We start from the raw sequence: 15199 nt of genomic DNA on the forward strand, positions 1-15199 counted from the left end.
ACACACACAAGAGGTTTAGTGACAAATCCAGAACCTTTTACAGGTGCATATCATGAGCACTATACCATCAGGGCACAAAGCTAAATTATGAAGTAGCACTTATTATTTACCTGCAAAGGGCTAGTTTACTGATTAAAAAAGTAGAATGTTTCACTTTATAGTAAGAAAAAAAGGAATCGCCAAACTGATAATGTGAAATAATAGATACTAATCTTGCTCAGTCATAACCTATAAGCCCATACATTTTCCTTAGATCTACCCCAGATAGATGTTTCTGCACAACTTTTTATGTCATCTTGCTTGGCCACAGAGAAGTAGGACTAGCTCACACATGGCATGTGTCATTTATAAATGGGAGAGGTGAGCAATCTCAAAGCGGCACATAGGACCACTAATTGCATAAAATGCGTCTTTCTATTTGCTGGCACAAAACTTCACAGGAATAGGTCACATACGATCATCTAGTTTTTTATTCTTCACCTCAGAGAAAATTAGATAGGTACAAATGACTCTGTGCCATCTATTTACCAAGACATAGTTCAGAGTGACTCAACCACATTTGCGCCACTGCCTCTTAACTATTAACTTTGTCCATGACGCCACACCACAAGGGTCACAACAGATGATCAGCAAGAGTTAATGGAGTGTTTGCTTGACATTCAAGTAGTTAGACTTCATTTTCACAGGATTTAGGGTGGATTTTTTCTTCCTCTTCAGTAAAGGCTGCTATTTCAATACATACAAAACCAAGAATAGTAGCTTACAGTGCTGGATATTCAAAAATGCATATCTTGCAACGGCTGAAGGCAAAATATTCCTTGCTCAATTTTGATATATTGTTGAAAACAGACCACAAAATGCAAATGTGGGTTGGGGGCATTCACCGGGAGAACTGATAGGCAGGACAGATTGCTTAAAGCTTGCCTAGGCCTGCTGAGTCCCCCACATTGTCTCTAACCCTGTTTTCTCTCATTTTTTGACTGAACACAGGAAATAAACGCAAACGGGGGAAATGCCTTCCTCTCCCATCAATCACTATGCATGCGGTACTAGTTCTGAGAACAATAGCCTACCCAATCTCGGAAGCTAAGCAGGGTCAGCCCTGGTTAGGACTTGGATGGGAGACCCCCAAGGAAGTCCAGGTCACTACACAGAGGCAGGCAATGGCAAACCACCAGGCTAGCCCAATCTCATCAGATCTCAGAAGCTAAGCAGAGTCAGCCATGGTTAGTACTTGGATGGAAGACCAGCAAGGAGGTCTAGGGTTGATCCACAGAGGCTGACAGGATGACTAGCCTGATCTGGTCAGATCTTGGAAGCTAAGTTTGGTGGGATCTGGTTAGGACTTGTAAGGGAGACCACCAAGGCAGTCCAGAGTTGCTATGCAGAGGCAAGCAATGACGAACCACCTCTGAATGTCTCTTGCCTTGAAAACCCCTTGAGTGGCTGCCATAAATCAGCTGCAACTTGAGGGCACTTTACCCACACAGCACTAAAACTATGGGGCATCCAGCAAAGTTGATGGGCAACAGATTCAGGATAGATAAAACAAATTGTTATGCAACAAATGACTAAAACGCAGAGGTAGGAGCCATGGGGACTAAAGGGAACCTCCACATTCAGAGGCAGTCAACCTCTCAATACCAGTGCTCAGGAGACAACATCAGGGGAAGGCCTCATCCTCTGTGCCCGTTTGCTGGACCTTCAGAGGAACTGGTTGGCTGCTGTGTAAGGCAAGATGCTGGACTAGATGGACCACTGGTCTGATCTAGCAGGGCTCTTTTTCTGTTCTTATGGAGGCCTTGGCCTCTATACCTCTATGCCGTTTTTAAAAAAATAATAATAAAATCTTTATTACATACATAAAATTGACAAAGTTGAGGCGAAGAAGAAATGAAAAAAATCAATCAAAATTACATACCGTTACAGATAAAAGTAATAATAGTAAAAGAGAACTAACTCAAAATTTTGTCGAAGGCTTTCACCGTCAGAGTTCATTGGTTCTTGTAGGTTATCCGGGCTGTGTAACCGTGGTCTTGGAATTTTCTTTCCTGACGTTTCGCCAGCAACTGTGGCAGGCATCTTCAGAGTAGTAACACTGAAGGACAGTGTCTGTTCCTCTGAAGGTCCAGAGAGACACTGCCCTTCAGTGTTAATCCTCTGAAGATGCCTGCCACAGTTGCTGGCGAAACGTCAGGAAAGAAAATTCCAAGACCACGGTTACACAGCCCGGATAACCTACAAGAACCAAAGAACTAACTCAGCTACACATATTAAAGTCAGCAAAAATATTACTCGTATTTCTCTCCACGTTCTAGATTTTTAAGGGTTTTTTTCCATTCTGGAGATTACTGGGATCCAGACAGCATCTAGATCTTCCATGTCTTTATAATTTTTATAAGTCATCTTAATTAATACATAAGTTTGCTTAACCTTATCTATCCCGTTATTTTGATCTGGAAGTTTGTTTCCTTTCCAATATCTTGCAAAGTTAATTCTCGCTGACGTTATCATATGAAGGAATATGTCTGGAAGATCTTGTTGGATATCTGGTAGATAATTTAGTAAAATTGTTTCAGGATTTGCTGGAATATTTATTTAGATATAATTTGGATCACTTTCCTCCAGCATGCATTAGCTCTTCTACAGCCCCACCACACATGTAAGAAATCAGCTCCGACAAGGTTGTAGAACTAACAATTACTAGCATCTTAGGCTCAGCATTTTTTGTATTCTGCTGGGAGAAAGAGGCCGCATACGTGTCACCTCTATGCCCTGTTGTTGGACCCCCGCCCCACCCCCCAGGAACTGGCTGGCCACTGTGTGAGGCAAGATGCTGGACTAGACGGACCCTCACTGGTCTGATCCAGCAGGGCTCTTCTGATGCTCCTAAGGCACACACACACACCCCGAGAGATCCTGGGGTGGGCATCCTCCTGGCAACCGCAGGATCATCCACGTGGTAGAGCTGCCCTGCCAGGTAGAGGGGGCGGCGGATTTCCCCACACCTGTTAGCAGGCCTGCAGGGGCGGCGGTGGAGACGGGCTCCGAGGCTGCCCAGCTCCGCCTGCCCAGGGGCTGCGGGCACATTTCGCCCCCCCCCCACAGGGGCCCCTCGCCCCAGAAGCCGCGGCCAAGCGGGGAAGGCAGAAGGGGCGTCGAGCGCGCCCTGCCCCCCCCCCGCCCGCCGCAGCAGCGGCCGTTAAAGGTCACCCTCAGAGTTCCTCTCTCCCCTCCCCCTGACCCGGCGCGCGCCCCCGCGGGAGACGTTCGGCCGCGCGCTCACCATGGTCCGTTGCGGAGGGCGGCCGGGCGGCCGGGCGGCGCGCGGGGGCGGCTGGAGCGCGCGGCTGCCGCGGGCGCAGGTCAAGCGGCGCAGGGAGTGCCAGGAGCGGTACATGGTGGCGGCCGCGGGGAAGGCGGCGAGGGGAGGCGGGGGCCGGGGCGGGCCAATGGCACGAAGAGCCGTGGGGGAGGAGCCAGACGGGCCAATCAGCAAAGCTCAGCAGGGGAGAAGGCGGGGCCGACGGAGTCAAGCCCGAAGGAGCAGCCGCGGACAAAAAACGCGACGGTGGGACGGGCTCCCCTCCCGACCAGCGCGCATGTCCCGCTTTACGGGGAGCATGCGCACGAGCGACCCTGAAGCTTTAGGTGAACTGTTTGAATGCCCTCTCGGAGTGTCCAGGCCACCTTGTTGTAAAATCACGCATGCGCACACGCGCATCTAAGTGGCCTTGAATTTCACGGTCGGCGCGCTTTTACATATTCAGTCTTTTATGTTGTGGCGCCTGAGCGGCAGAGAGGGGAGGGGGAGAACTCCAGCTGCCCTCGTACAGGGGTTTCCCGCAAGTGGCCGGATGGCAAGAAGCAGGGGGCGTTTCCAGGCGTGTTCGGAATTCCATCGCGTTTAAAACAAACCAACGGAATTTTCCATTTAACCGGCCGACGGTAGTAACGGGAGTCTGGGGTTGAAGCGGGTGGGCAGGCCCGGCCATAGCGCAGGTCAACGAACTAAGGCCGTGAGAACGGGCCTTAGAAGGACTTGCTTCCACAGCAGAGATTACAAATAGGAGACCATCCTCAATAGCCCAAAGGGCCTTTTCGTTAGCCAGCGTGTCAATTAACCAGTCAGTGAAGAAATTTTTTAAAAAACCCTTGACCGATCGTTCTGAGCCACAGGGCCAGAAATCACTGCTGGGGAGGTTTGCAACTTCAAGGCGAGGGCTGGAGAGACCCCAGACTCACAACTGAACTCCAGACTACGTAAATCGTTTATTTTAAACATTTATTCCACTTCGGGAGAAAACTGCTGCTTGGGAAGGTGAACTACATCGCCTCCAACCCTCCCGAAACCCCACTCTTCCAGGCTCCACCCTGAAGTTCCAGTGTGAAGTTCCTACCCAGAGCTGGTAACCCTACAGAGGTGGGCCCGTAGAAAGGAATGACTGAGGCCTTGTGAAGGCAAGGGCAGTAAACATCCCAAAATAACAATGGGGTCGGGGGGGGGGTTAAATCACTGGACTACGTAAACATGCCACGTGTTCTATTTTGCAGAAGAAAAGTTGAGTGTTGGGTTCCTAGGCTTGCCAACTCCAGGCTGGTAAATTCGTGATTTGGCAGGAGGCGCAGAGAGGAGTTTCGTAAGGGAAACAATGCCATACAGCCCCCACCCTCCCAGGAAGCCATTTTTCTCCAGGGGGGCTGATCTCTGTGCCTGCAGATCAGTTGTAATTCAGGGACATCTCAGGCCCTAGCTGGAGGTTGGCAACCCTACTTCTACCTAGGGTTGCCAGGTCCCTCTTAGCCACCAACTGGAGGTTTTTGTGGTGGAGCCTGAGGAGGGCAGGGTTTGGGGATGGGAGGGACTTCAATGCCATAGAATCCAATTGCCAAAGAAGCCATTTTCTCCAGATGAACTGCTCTCTATTGGCTGGAGATCAGTAGTATCTGGAGGTTGGCAACCCTACTTCTACCACCTGGGCAGAGTTGATCCTTGGAACATGGAAGATGTACAAACATTCCCTAGGCTAAACAAAGGGGCTTGGTTAGTTACGTTTGCTGGGGCTGCGGTTGAAATACAACACATTTTGTCTCTGGCAATTTTGCTGAGGATGTGGAGTGAGCATTGGCGGAAACAGGTAAATATCAGACTCGCACCTCATCAGGAAGAAAGCAGCAATAGTATTCTGCCCTGCTGCGGAATCAGGGATGTTGGTATTGGCCATCAATACAAAGGCATCTATTGTTAGTTACACACATCAGTCAACATTGATCTCAGGTAAGTCCTTCACAGGAATCTCATAGAAACCACTTTCCACTGAGGGCACCCAACGTAAGGTTGTCCTGGCTTGCTCTAAAAATTACCAGTGGTGTCACTTGGTAGAGTGCACACACACCACTGTTGATCTGAACAGCAAGGTGCAAGAAACCCATTCGCCACTGTTTGTTGACTCAGAATGTTGTAGTGATATTTTCATTGGTTATTTCCACAACTTTGTCATGGACTAGTGGAAAAGCCCAAAGAGATCTGAACAGTACCAAGTGGTCTAGAACACTGATCTGGACAACAGACGAAGTTTGCAATCGTCTCCAATGGCTGTATCTGCTGAGGTGTCCCTCCTAGTTTCCAAGGCATATTTATTCATTTACTACATTTCAATACTTTTCCTTGTCGCACAAAGAGGCTTACCATGAAACAAGCAAGTTAACGCTCTCCTCTCCCCATTCCTAACATTCTTGTTACTGAGATGACAGGTCAGCTCCTACTGACCAGATGAGAGATGTCTAGAGAAAAGAGGAGTCAGGTGCTGCTCTGCCTCTGAAGGTATCAAAATCACCAAGTAACGAAAGAACAGGACGGATATTGAACCAACAAACCTGGCTCTTAGAGAACAGCATCAAGGGCACAGTTACAGCAGGAAAGTTGGAAGCCATGTTTTATAAGGCTGAGGGCATAATAGTGTCTGCTGCTGCAGCTGACTGCAGTGTGGGCGAAATGGCTATGATCAGGGTGCTGAGGCTTGCCACCTGTGCTACAGAAGTAGGCAACTGGGCTGATGATGAGGCCATTACACAAGGTGATACCAAAACTCCTCCTTTGAATTCCTAATAAAAGCACAATTGTCCAAGCAGTGGTAGTATCTACGGGGGGAACCTAACCTTAGATGCGAAAGGTGGAATAGGCCCAGTCTTACTCATATCACTTGGTACCTTCCCCAACAGGAGTGGGAACACTGCCAAGAGTAACCATAGCATGAGGATTTGTCCCCAGATTAGGACATGTAATATGGATACCCATGGATACTAATTCCAATGGATACTAATTCCAATGTGAAGACAAAGTCAGATATCTCCCAAACCTAGGAGTGATCATCCACATAGTGTCAGGCCTAGCCTGTGCAGTATACAGAGAATGCCAGGCATGATCTAACAGAGGATGTGCTATCTCCAGGTGCCAACCAAGGTCGGCTCTACTGCCAACTATTTGTTTTGTCTCAATATTCTGTGGGAATCTTACCTCAGTGGGAGGGGGGTTGCCATGGCGTCCTGAATAGTTCTATGCTTTCTGATATAGGTCCTGCACCATGCTTTTAGTTTCCATTAGTGCCATCTTGACTCTTAGCTGCTGTAAACCTGTGGATCTTCCAATAAATCAACTCTCTTTTGAACTACTTGTCTGTGGATGTTGTTTATGGGATTGTCATGGGACAAGTGCTCACATTATGGCACTAATCTTCTCACCTCTTTGACTTGGATTTTGTCAGATAGGGCTTCTGACAGCTCCGTTCCCAAACAAGATGGTTTCCCCACAAACAAGATGGAGTTCTCCGTGCACTCCTCCCCCCCCCCCCCGTTTTGCACACGAGCTCCGGCCAGGGATTTACAATTGTATTGGGACCCACCCGTGTAAATCTCCGATCTGATATCGGGTCCCGCACACAAAGCCGAGAGCTCGGCCATCTCCTCCACTGATTGCTCATAATTGTTTCTGTTTGTTTTACTTAAGTCGTTACCAGCAGGAAACGACTACATTGTCTCTTTGTGTGTTCCTGTAACCCTATATGTATCCACACTCCCCCAGTCATGTATTCCAGCCTTGCTCGTCTCCTTACTGAAATCACTGACTTTCGGAATAAATCCTTGAATCGCTGCTCTGTCTGGATTTGAGTTCTATTGCCTGAAACGCCGTGCATTTGCTGAAGCCTGACATTCTGGCTGGAGCCCTGGAGGGATTGCCGGGATCTCGGGTTAGAGCAGTGGACATGCTCCCCGAGTGAACTGTTCCTGGCTGGAGCCCTGGAGGGTTCACCCGGATCTCGGGTTGGAGCATAGGAAGTGCTTCCCGAGTGTCTCTGGCTGGAGCCCTGGAGGGTTCGCCTGAACGCTCATTTTCTTCGTTGGGAACGCCGGACGAGCTCCCCGACGATCCTAACTTATTGCAGGACGTTTTGGAGGAAACACTGCGAACGGAAACAGAAGCCTCCTGGCTAATTGGGTTTGTAGCTGACCAGTGGCGTCACCTGGCTGCAACGTCCCCCTGGAAGACACCGGACGCTGATCAACGTGCCCAGGATGACCTCCGGCAACTGGAAGTACTCCTGGAAGAGGTCCGACTGGCACAACAGGACTTGGCGACACTGACTCGTTTGTTGGCGAGACTTACGCTCTGCGAGACTCCACCGGCGCCAGTGGCCCCGATCCAGGGACCTGCCAATTGTTTGACCATGGCGGGAACTATGGGGGAAGCTGTTCCGCAATCCGTTCCAGATCCTGCCCTGTGCCAATGGGAGGCACGGAACGTGGCAGCCCGGACGGTCATGGTTCTTCTGGACTTGCCACCGGCTACGTCAACAGCGGCCGACGTCGAGAAACTGCTGATCCCTGAGTTCGGCTCGGCCTCGGCGGATCTGGCTCCCCGGGTCCAACCGCTGTTGGGCCAACCTAAAGAAATTGAACTGCTCTTGCAGCAAGAGGCCTTACCGATCGTGACGGCGGCTGCAGCCGTCCAACTAGAAAAGGATCAGGCTCTCGCCAACCAGAAGCGAGCGGAGGAGCAACTGTTGGCTGCCACGGCTGCCGCTCGGGCGCGGGCAACGGCAGGAGCCGATGTGCGACCGAAGGTGGTCGGGGGACTGGGACAGTCTTTCTTCTCATTTTTCCCGGATGGTGGCCTGCCTCGAGATGTGGCACGCAGACGACTCGCTTTTGCTTCCGGCGTACTGGAGTACTCGGATGACGAGGACTTATACACAGGGGAGGAATGGAATACCCATTTCCGAGTCAGTCAAACCCGATGTACGGGAGGATCCGAGGAGGAGATCCACGTCCTACGGTTCCAAAATCAGGACCTGGCAGACTGTTTAGCCCGTATGCAGGACCAAATGGACGTACTGATGCGGGAATACGACCGTCTGCAATGAATTCAAGCAACTCCGGCGCAACCGCCGCAAGCGCCCCCGGATCAACTACAAGCGCCTCCAGTGCTGCCGGCTCAACCGCAAGCACCTCCAGTGCTGCTGGCCCAGCCGGTGCCAGCCCTGCCACTCCCTGGGCAACCTCCGGTACCACCGCCGGCGGCGGCCCCCATTGTGCAATGGAATCAGCCTCGTCTGCGAGTGACTTATGACGGCTCTGTGGATACGTTGCCCTGTTTCCTGCACCAAGTGGACAATTATATGAGGGAACGGGCACAACTTTCCCACGGAAAATAGAGTATGGTTCGTTTCCTCACTCCTGGTAGGGAAAGCCGCGGATTGGATGGTCCTCCAGTTTGACACCCGGGTCCGATCAATCTGCTCTCTCAACGAGTTTATGCGCACATTACGACGACAGTTTGAAGACCCGTTCCAAGGGGAGAAGGCCAAGGCTGCCCTCCTACAGCTCCGTCAAGGATCCTCTTCAGTCAGGGACTTTGCTGATGAGTTGCGAATAAGATTATGGATTGGACTGAGGCTACCCGGGTGCATTATTTCCAAGAAGCCTTGCACCCTGAAATATTGAACTGGGCTTATATGCAACGGGATCCAGCCACCCTGGAGGAATGGATCCTACTGGCAGAGGAAGTAGAAAGCCGCCGCCAGTTCATATCCCTGGCCCAACGTCGGGCCAAAGAGGGGAGGAAGCCAGAAAACCTCTCCAAGGGCCGCAGCTCCTGCCCCGCAGAGACCGGCTCAACCCGCGCCCGACCGTCGCGCTTTCAAAGGGGAGCCTGCCTCGTTTGCGGTGCCATGGGTCATTTTGCTGCGGCCTGCCCATTTCGTTCGGAACAGCCAACTCCCGCCCCCCGCCTGGAGGAAACACCTCGTGGAAGAGGACGTGCTCGGAGAAGCACCGCAACGGATCGCAGTGCCGCACCGGGACGGAGAGCACCCCCAGCCCTCCACATCGAGGAGCCGGAACACGAGACTTCGCCAGCGGACCCATCGGGGTCCCGGATTACAATTGCCCCAACAGGGGAGGGTTCTGCATCGTCGGATGAGGACCGCCACTGGGATTCTGAGTTAAACCTAGTCTCCCCTGGATCTCTCAAAAAACAGACTGGGTCTGCAGTGAGTGGAGCGGCCCCACAGACCCCTGCAGACATTTCTGCCAAACCCAAAGCTCCTGTAATGGTGAGTGAAGTGGAAGAGACTGTATATGTGGATGTGGTCTTACAACATTATAGAAAGGGACCTCAGTTACAAGTTAAAGCCCTCATAGACTCGGGATGTGCCCGCTCTTTGATCAATTAAGCCACTTTCAAGGCACTCAAGGTAAAATCAGTACCTTTACCGACCCCTGTTCAATTCGCCCAGATGGATGGCAGTGACTTTAAAGGTGGGCCCGCTGACCGTCATACTTGGGGTGTGGCGATGGGCATAGGCCATCATTGGGAGCAAATCAACTTCACTATAGCCCCCAATATACGATACGCTGTGGTGTTGGGAATAAATTGGCTAAGGGGACACAGCCCTTCCATCGACTGGGGGGCCAAGACTTTGACATTTTCCAGCCCAAGTTGCGAACAGCATCGGTATGAAGTGGCTGTTAAAACCACACTCCCGATAACCCCTGCCTTGGCTTCAGACACCCCTGGGTCACCCCAACTACCTGCCGAATATCAGGACTTTGCGGATGTCTTTAACTTACAAGAGTGCGATGTGCTACCCCCTCCCCCCACCGCAGATCTGACTGCTATTGAGGTGGTGGGGGAGGGGAAACAGCCCAAAAGCAAGATTTATCCCATGAGCGCTTCTGAAAGAACAGTGCTTTGTGATTTCTTAGACAAGCATCTAGCTCGAGGTTTTATCCGACCCTCTACCGCTCCGTATTTAGCCCCCGCTTTCTTCGTGCGCAAGAAGACCGGTGACTTGCGATTGTGCATTGACTTTCGAAAACTCAATGCGGTCACTCAAACCAATGCCTACCCCATTCCTCTGATCTCAGATCTTTTGGGGCAGTTAAAGGAGGGACGCATTTTTACCAAGTTAGACTTAGTCGAACCTATTATAGAATCAGAATTCGAGATGGGACGAACCCCTCACAGCCTTTTTCAGTTGTTTTGGTATGTTTGAATTTTTGGTGATGCCTTTTGGATTGAAGGGGGCTCCGGGGGTCTTCATGCAACTCATTAATGAGATACTACATGACTTGCTGTATAAAGGAGTGGTGGTTTATTTAGATGACATTCTTATTTACTCTACAACCATGGATGAACACGTTGCCCTGGTTAGGGAAGTGTTACAATGGCTTAGAGACAATCAACTCTATGCTAAGGTGTCCAAATGTGAGTTTCACTAAAACCAGTTGGCTTTTCTGGGCTATATAATTTCACACCAAGGACTCACAATGGACCCGGAAAAAGTACTGGCCGTAACCAGTTGGGAACCACCCTCAACCCGTAAGGTTCAGAGATTTCTCAGGTTTGCACATTTCTACAGGGGGTTCCTCCCAAACTTTGCTCAAATTGCGCTACCTATCACAGATCTCCTTAAGACTAAAGGGAAGGGAAGCGCAGCCGTCCTGCCCTCGGCGAAAGTGAATTGGACACCCCAGTGCCAAGCTGCTTTTGACAGTCTCAAACAATTGTTCACTTCCGAGCTGGTATTGAAACACCCAGATCTGGAACAAATGTTCATAGTACAGGTAAATGCTTCTGATGTTGCTATGGGGGGTGCATTACTACAGCAAGGGAGGGACGGTCAACTTCATCCGTGCGCGTACTTCTCTAAGAAGTTCGCGCAATCTCAGCTCAATTGGCCGGTCTGGGAAAAAGAAGCGGCCGCAGTTAAGCATGCCCTCACAGTGTGGAGACAATTCTTAGAGGGTTCTAAAATGCCTTTTGAAGTATGGAGTGATCACAGGAACCTGGAAGCGTTAACGGGAGCTCGTAAACTGTCCGCAAAACAAGTACGCTGGGCGGACTTCTTTGCCCAATTTCGCTTCGTATAAAAATATGTGCCAGGGAAGCAAAACCTGCTGGCTGATGCTTTGTCTAGACTGCCTCAATACCCTACCAAGATTGAGCACCCCACCGAATCTCTCTTCACTCCTGCTCAGAGGGGTTTACTGCCCACTTTGGCAGTGCAAACCCGGTCGCAGACCCGGCTCCCAACGCAGTCTCCGCAGGGGGGGAAACCCAAAGCTAGACCACAACGGTCGGCCCGTCTACCCCACTCTCCATGCCAACTCCGGCTCCACCCCTCAGGCCGTCCCGCATTGCCAGTCCCGAGAAGCACGGGCTCGTCTGCCCAGGCGAACAAACCGCCCAAACCCCCCCGACGGCGACGGCACCTTCCCCGGTGTCAAGACCTGCTAGCGTGGCGCCCACAATGCCGAACATAGAGGGGCTAACCGATTCCTTTAGGGAATCCCTCCGCCAGAATTGCCGAGCTGAACTCTCTGCGAAAACCCTCCCAACTCAGTTGGTTGAATGCAGGGGCTATTGGTATAGAGACGGCAAGTTATACATACCTAAGGTACTACAGAGGGAAGTTCTGCATTTGGTTCATGGGGCCAAAACCGCGGGACACTTTGGTTTTCTTAAGACTTTACACTTACTAAGGAGACAATTTTGGTGGGCAGGCATGCGAACTGACTTAGATTCGTTCATCCGCAGTTGCCAATTTGTGCTGCTGCCAAGAGACCCCAGGGCAAGCCGCCCAGGTTGTTGCAACCTTTAGAAACCTCCTCCAGACCCTGGGAAGTGATTTCAATGGATTTTATGACTGACCTACCCCTCAGCGAGGGTAAAACTGTACTATGGGTAGTCACAGACCTGTTCTCGAAACAGGTGCATCTTGTGCCTTGCGCAGGTATCCCATCCGCCCCAAAACTAGCCCGCCTCTTTGTGACGCACATCTTCCGATTACATGGATTTCCGCGCAAGGTGGTCAGTGACCGCGGAAGTAGTTATGTGGCTAAGTTCTGGAAGTCGTTCCTAAAATTGGTTGGGGTGGAGCAAGGACTGTCAACCGCCTTCCATCCCCAAACGGACAGCCAAACAGAACGGGTGAATGCTGTATTGGCATGCTACTTACGCTGTTATGTCAATTATCACCAAGATGATTGGGTAGAACTGTTGCCCTTTGCTGAGTATGCGTACAATAATGCTGTGCACCAGTCCACTGGCTTTAGCCCTTTTCAAGCTGTGTATGGACAAGACTTCGGCCCCATTGGCCATGTTGACATGTCTGGGGAGGAGGGAGGTACAGATGTGGCTGCCTGGGTGCACACAATTCAAACAACCTGGCCGTGGTTGATAAAGAATCTGGAACAAGCCAAGCGCAAGTATAAAGCTCAAGCTGACAAACACCGGTCGCCGGGCAAGACTTACGGGGTGGGGGATACCGTTTATCTGTCCACCAAGAACCTCCAGTCAACCCGCCCATGCGGCAAACTCAGTGCCAAGTTTGTAGGTCCATTCCCCATTTCCCGCATCATCAATCCGGTTACTGTAAAACTCTCGCTCCCGAAGTCACTGAGACGGATTCATCCCGTGTTTCATGTCAGCCTGTTAAAGCCGCATTGTCCCTCCCCGGAATGGCATCCCGAATCACTGCCTGAAGTGCCTATACTGGTGGGAGGGGGGGGAGAACATTTTGAAGTTGCTAGAATCTTGGACTCGCGTATACGTCATGGGTCCCTCCAATATCTAGTTCATTGGAAACGTTTCGGTCCTGCTCAGGATGAGTGGGTACTCTCGTGCGATATTTCCGCCCCTCGCCTAGTCCGTGATCCATGATGCCTACGTGCACAAGCCTGCGCACGGAAACTGGGGGGGGGGCCTTTGGGGGGGCAGAATGTCAGGCCTAGCCTGTGCAGTATACAGAGAATGCCAGGCGTGATCTAACAGGATGTTGTGCTATCTCCAGGTGCCGGCTAAGGTCGGCTCTACTGCCAACTATTTGTTTTGTCTCAATATTCTGTGGGAATCTTACCTCAGTGGGAGGGGGGTTGCCATGGCGTCCTGAATAGTTCTATGCTCTCTGATATAGGTCCTGCACCATGCTTTTAGTTTCCATTAGTGCCATCTTGACTCTTAGCTGCTGTAAACCTGTGGATCTTCCAATAAATCAACTCTCTTTTGGACTACTTGTCTGTGGATGTTGTTTATGGGATTGTCATGGGACAAGTGCTCACACATAGGAATAAGCTCCAAGAGAATCCTCACAAGGATATATAAGGGGCTCAATCCCAAGGCAAATGAATCCATCGTGTTTCCTGAGAGCATGAATCAAGGAGCTAGACATCACAAAGCTGAAACTTTAGGGGGCTGGCCTAGGTAGCAGAAGGTCCTGCTGAAACTTCTCCAGGATTGAATTACCAGAAAGAGCAGAGTGTGACAGCACAGCTCAAGTGGTAGGTATCAATGAAGCCACCAGCAGAATGGCAGCAGCTGAGGAACTAGGCTGTGAGACTTCATCAAGCGCTGGAGCAGACAGTGGAATCTGCTTAAGAGAAGAAGCTGCCTGTCTGTCCTGCAGAATCATAAACCTGGGGCCACAGGCTGTCTGCTTCTTGGAATGTAATTTGTAAAGGAGAGAAGGCAGAAAATGTAGCTTAAGTACCTGCTGACCAAGGAGAAATCTTGAAATGATGCTTCTCCTCCAACCCAGTAGGCAAAAAGGAACTTAGTGGAAGGCACAGCCCCGACTTTCAGGACACACACTGGCACCCACCCCCTCAAGATGGGTGGGGCCTAACACCCCCTAAATTTTGTAATTCTCTCCAGAAATTCTAATTAAGATGTAGAGGCTATTATACTGAGGCTCTACATGTATGCCCATATACAGAGGCCAAGAAGAAAACTATTTCCTTGGGCCTGTAGGGATTTAACTTCCAACTATGTTTAGGACTGTAGTCTTCAGTAAAATTAATTGAACAGAGTGAGGAACAGGCAGCCAGAGTACAAGACATTGCATTTAGTGCATGCTGGGTTTTCCATTGAAGAGATCTGAAACACGCCCCAAACATTCTTATTCACACAGCAAAGCCTCTTGTAAAGATTTTGCTCAGCATATGCTGCAGTTCTCGTCACAGGATGATGGCTGAGCCACCTGAGAAAGGAAACAACATTCATGAAAGGTAAGAGACATTTATATAATTGTCTGACGTTACACAAACTGTACTTGATTATTTTCCTGCTTAATTTGCTGAAATTATACAAAGACAAAAGGACAATTTAAATTACAATAATATGCATTAAATAAGAGCATATACTTAGGAGACAGAAATGGTTTTTGACATATACATTTCACAACCTGAACTGTAGCTCAAACCCTACTGGTATTATATCTCTGACAGAAAGATTCATTCTATAAGGCCCTTTCTAGAGATATATATATTCCCAACAACCCTCTCTTATCATGAATATTTGTTTTTTAATGTGTCTGCTAAGAATGTAACCACGGCATAAACTCCCATAGTTTCAACCATATATTGTGTTACTTTGAAAATGGAGAAAGAAATATTTAGTGGGTTACACAGAAGACTTACCAAGCTGTTAACATATTTGCTATGGTACTTTATATGCTGTTTAACTTGTGGCAATTTTAGCATGAATTCTGAAGTTTTACAATATAGAAAGCAGAGATATAAAAATAAGGCCACGATCCAGTGGTTTTGTGCTGAAGCACATTTAATTCTACTGGAAGGTGCCCTAAAATGTTGTTTCATTTCAACAGAGAGACTAATTTTCAACCATTTTTAAATGTGTAAG

The sequence above is a fragment of the Euleptes europaea genome, chromosome 11 (genome assembly GCF_029931775.1).
Source record: "Euleptes europaea isolate rEulEur1 chromosome 11, rEulEur1.hap1, whole genome shotgun sequence".
Taxonomy (NCBI): Eukaryota; Metazoa; Chordata; class Lepidosauria; order Squamata; family Sphaerodactylidae; genus Euleptes; species Euleptes europaea.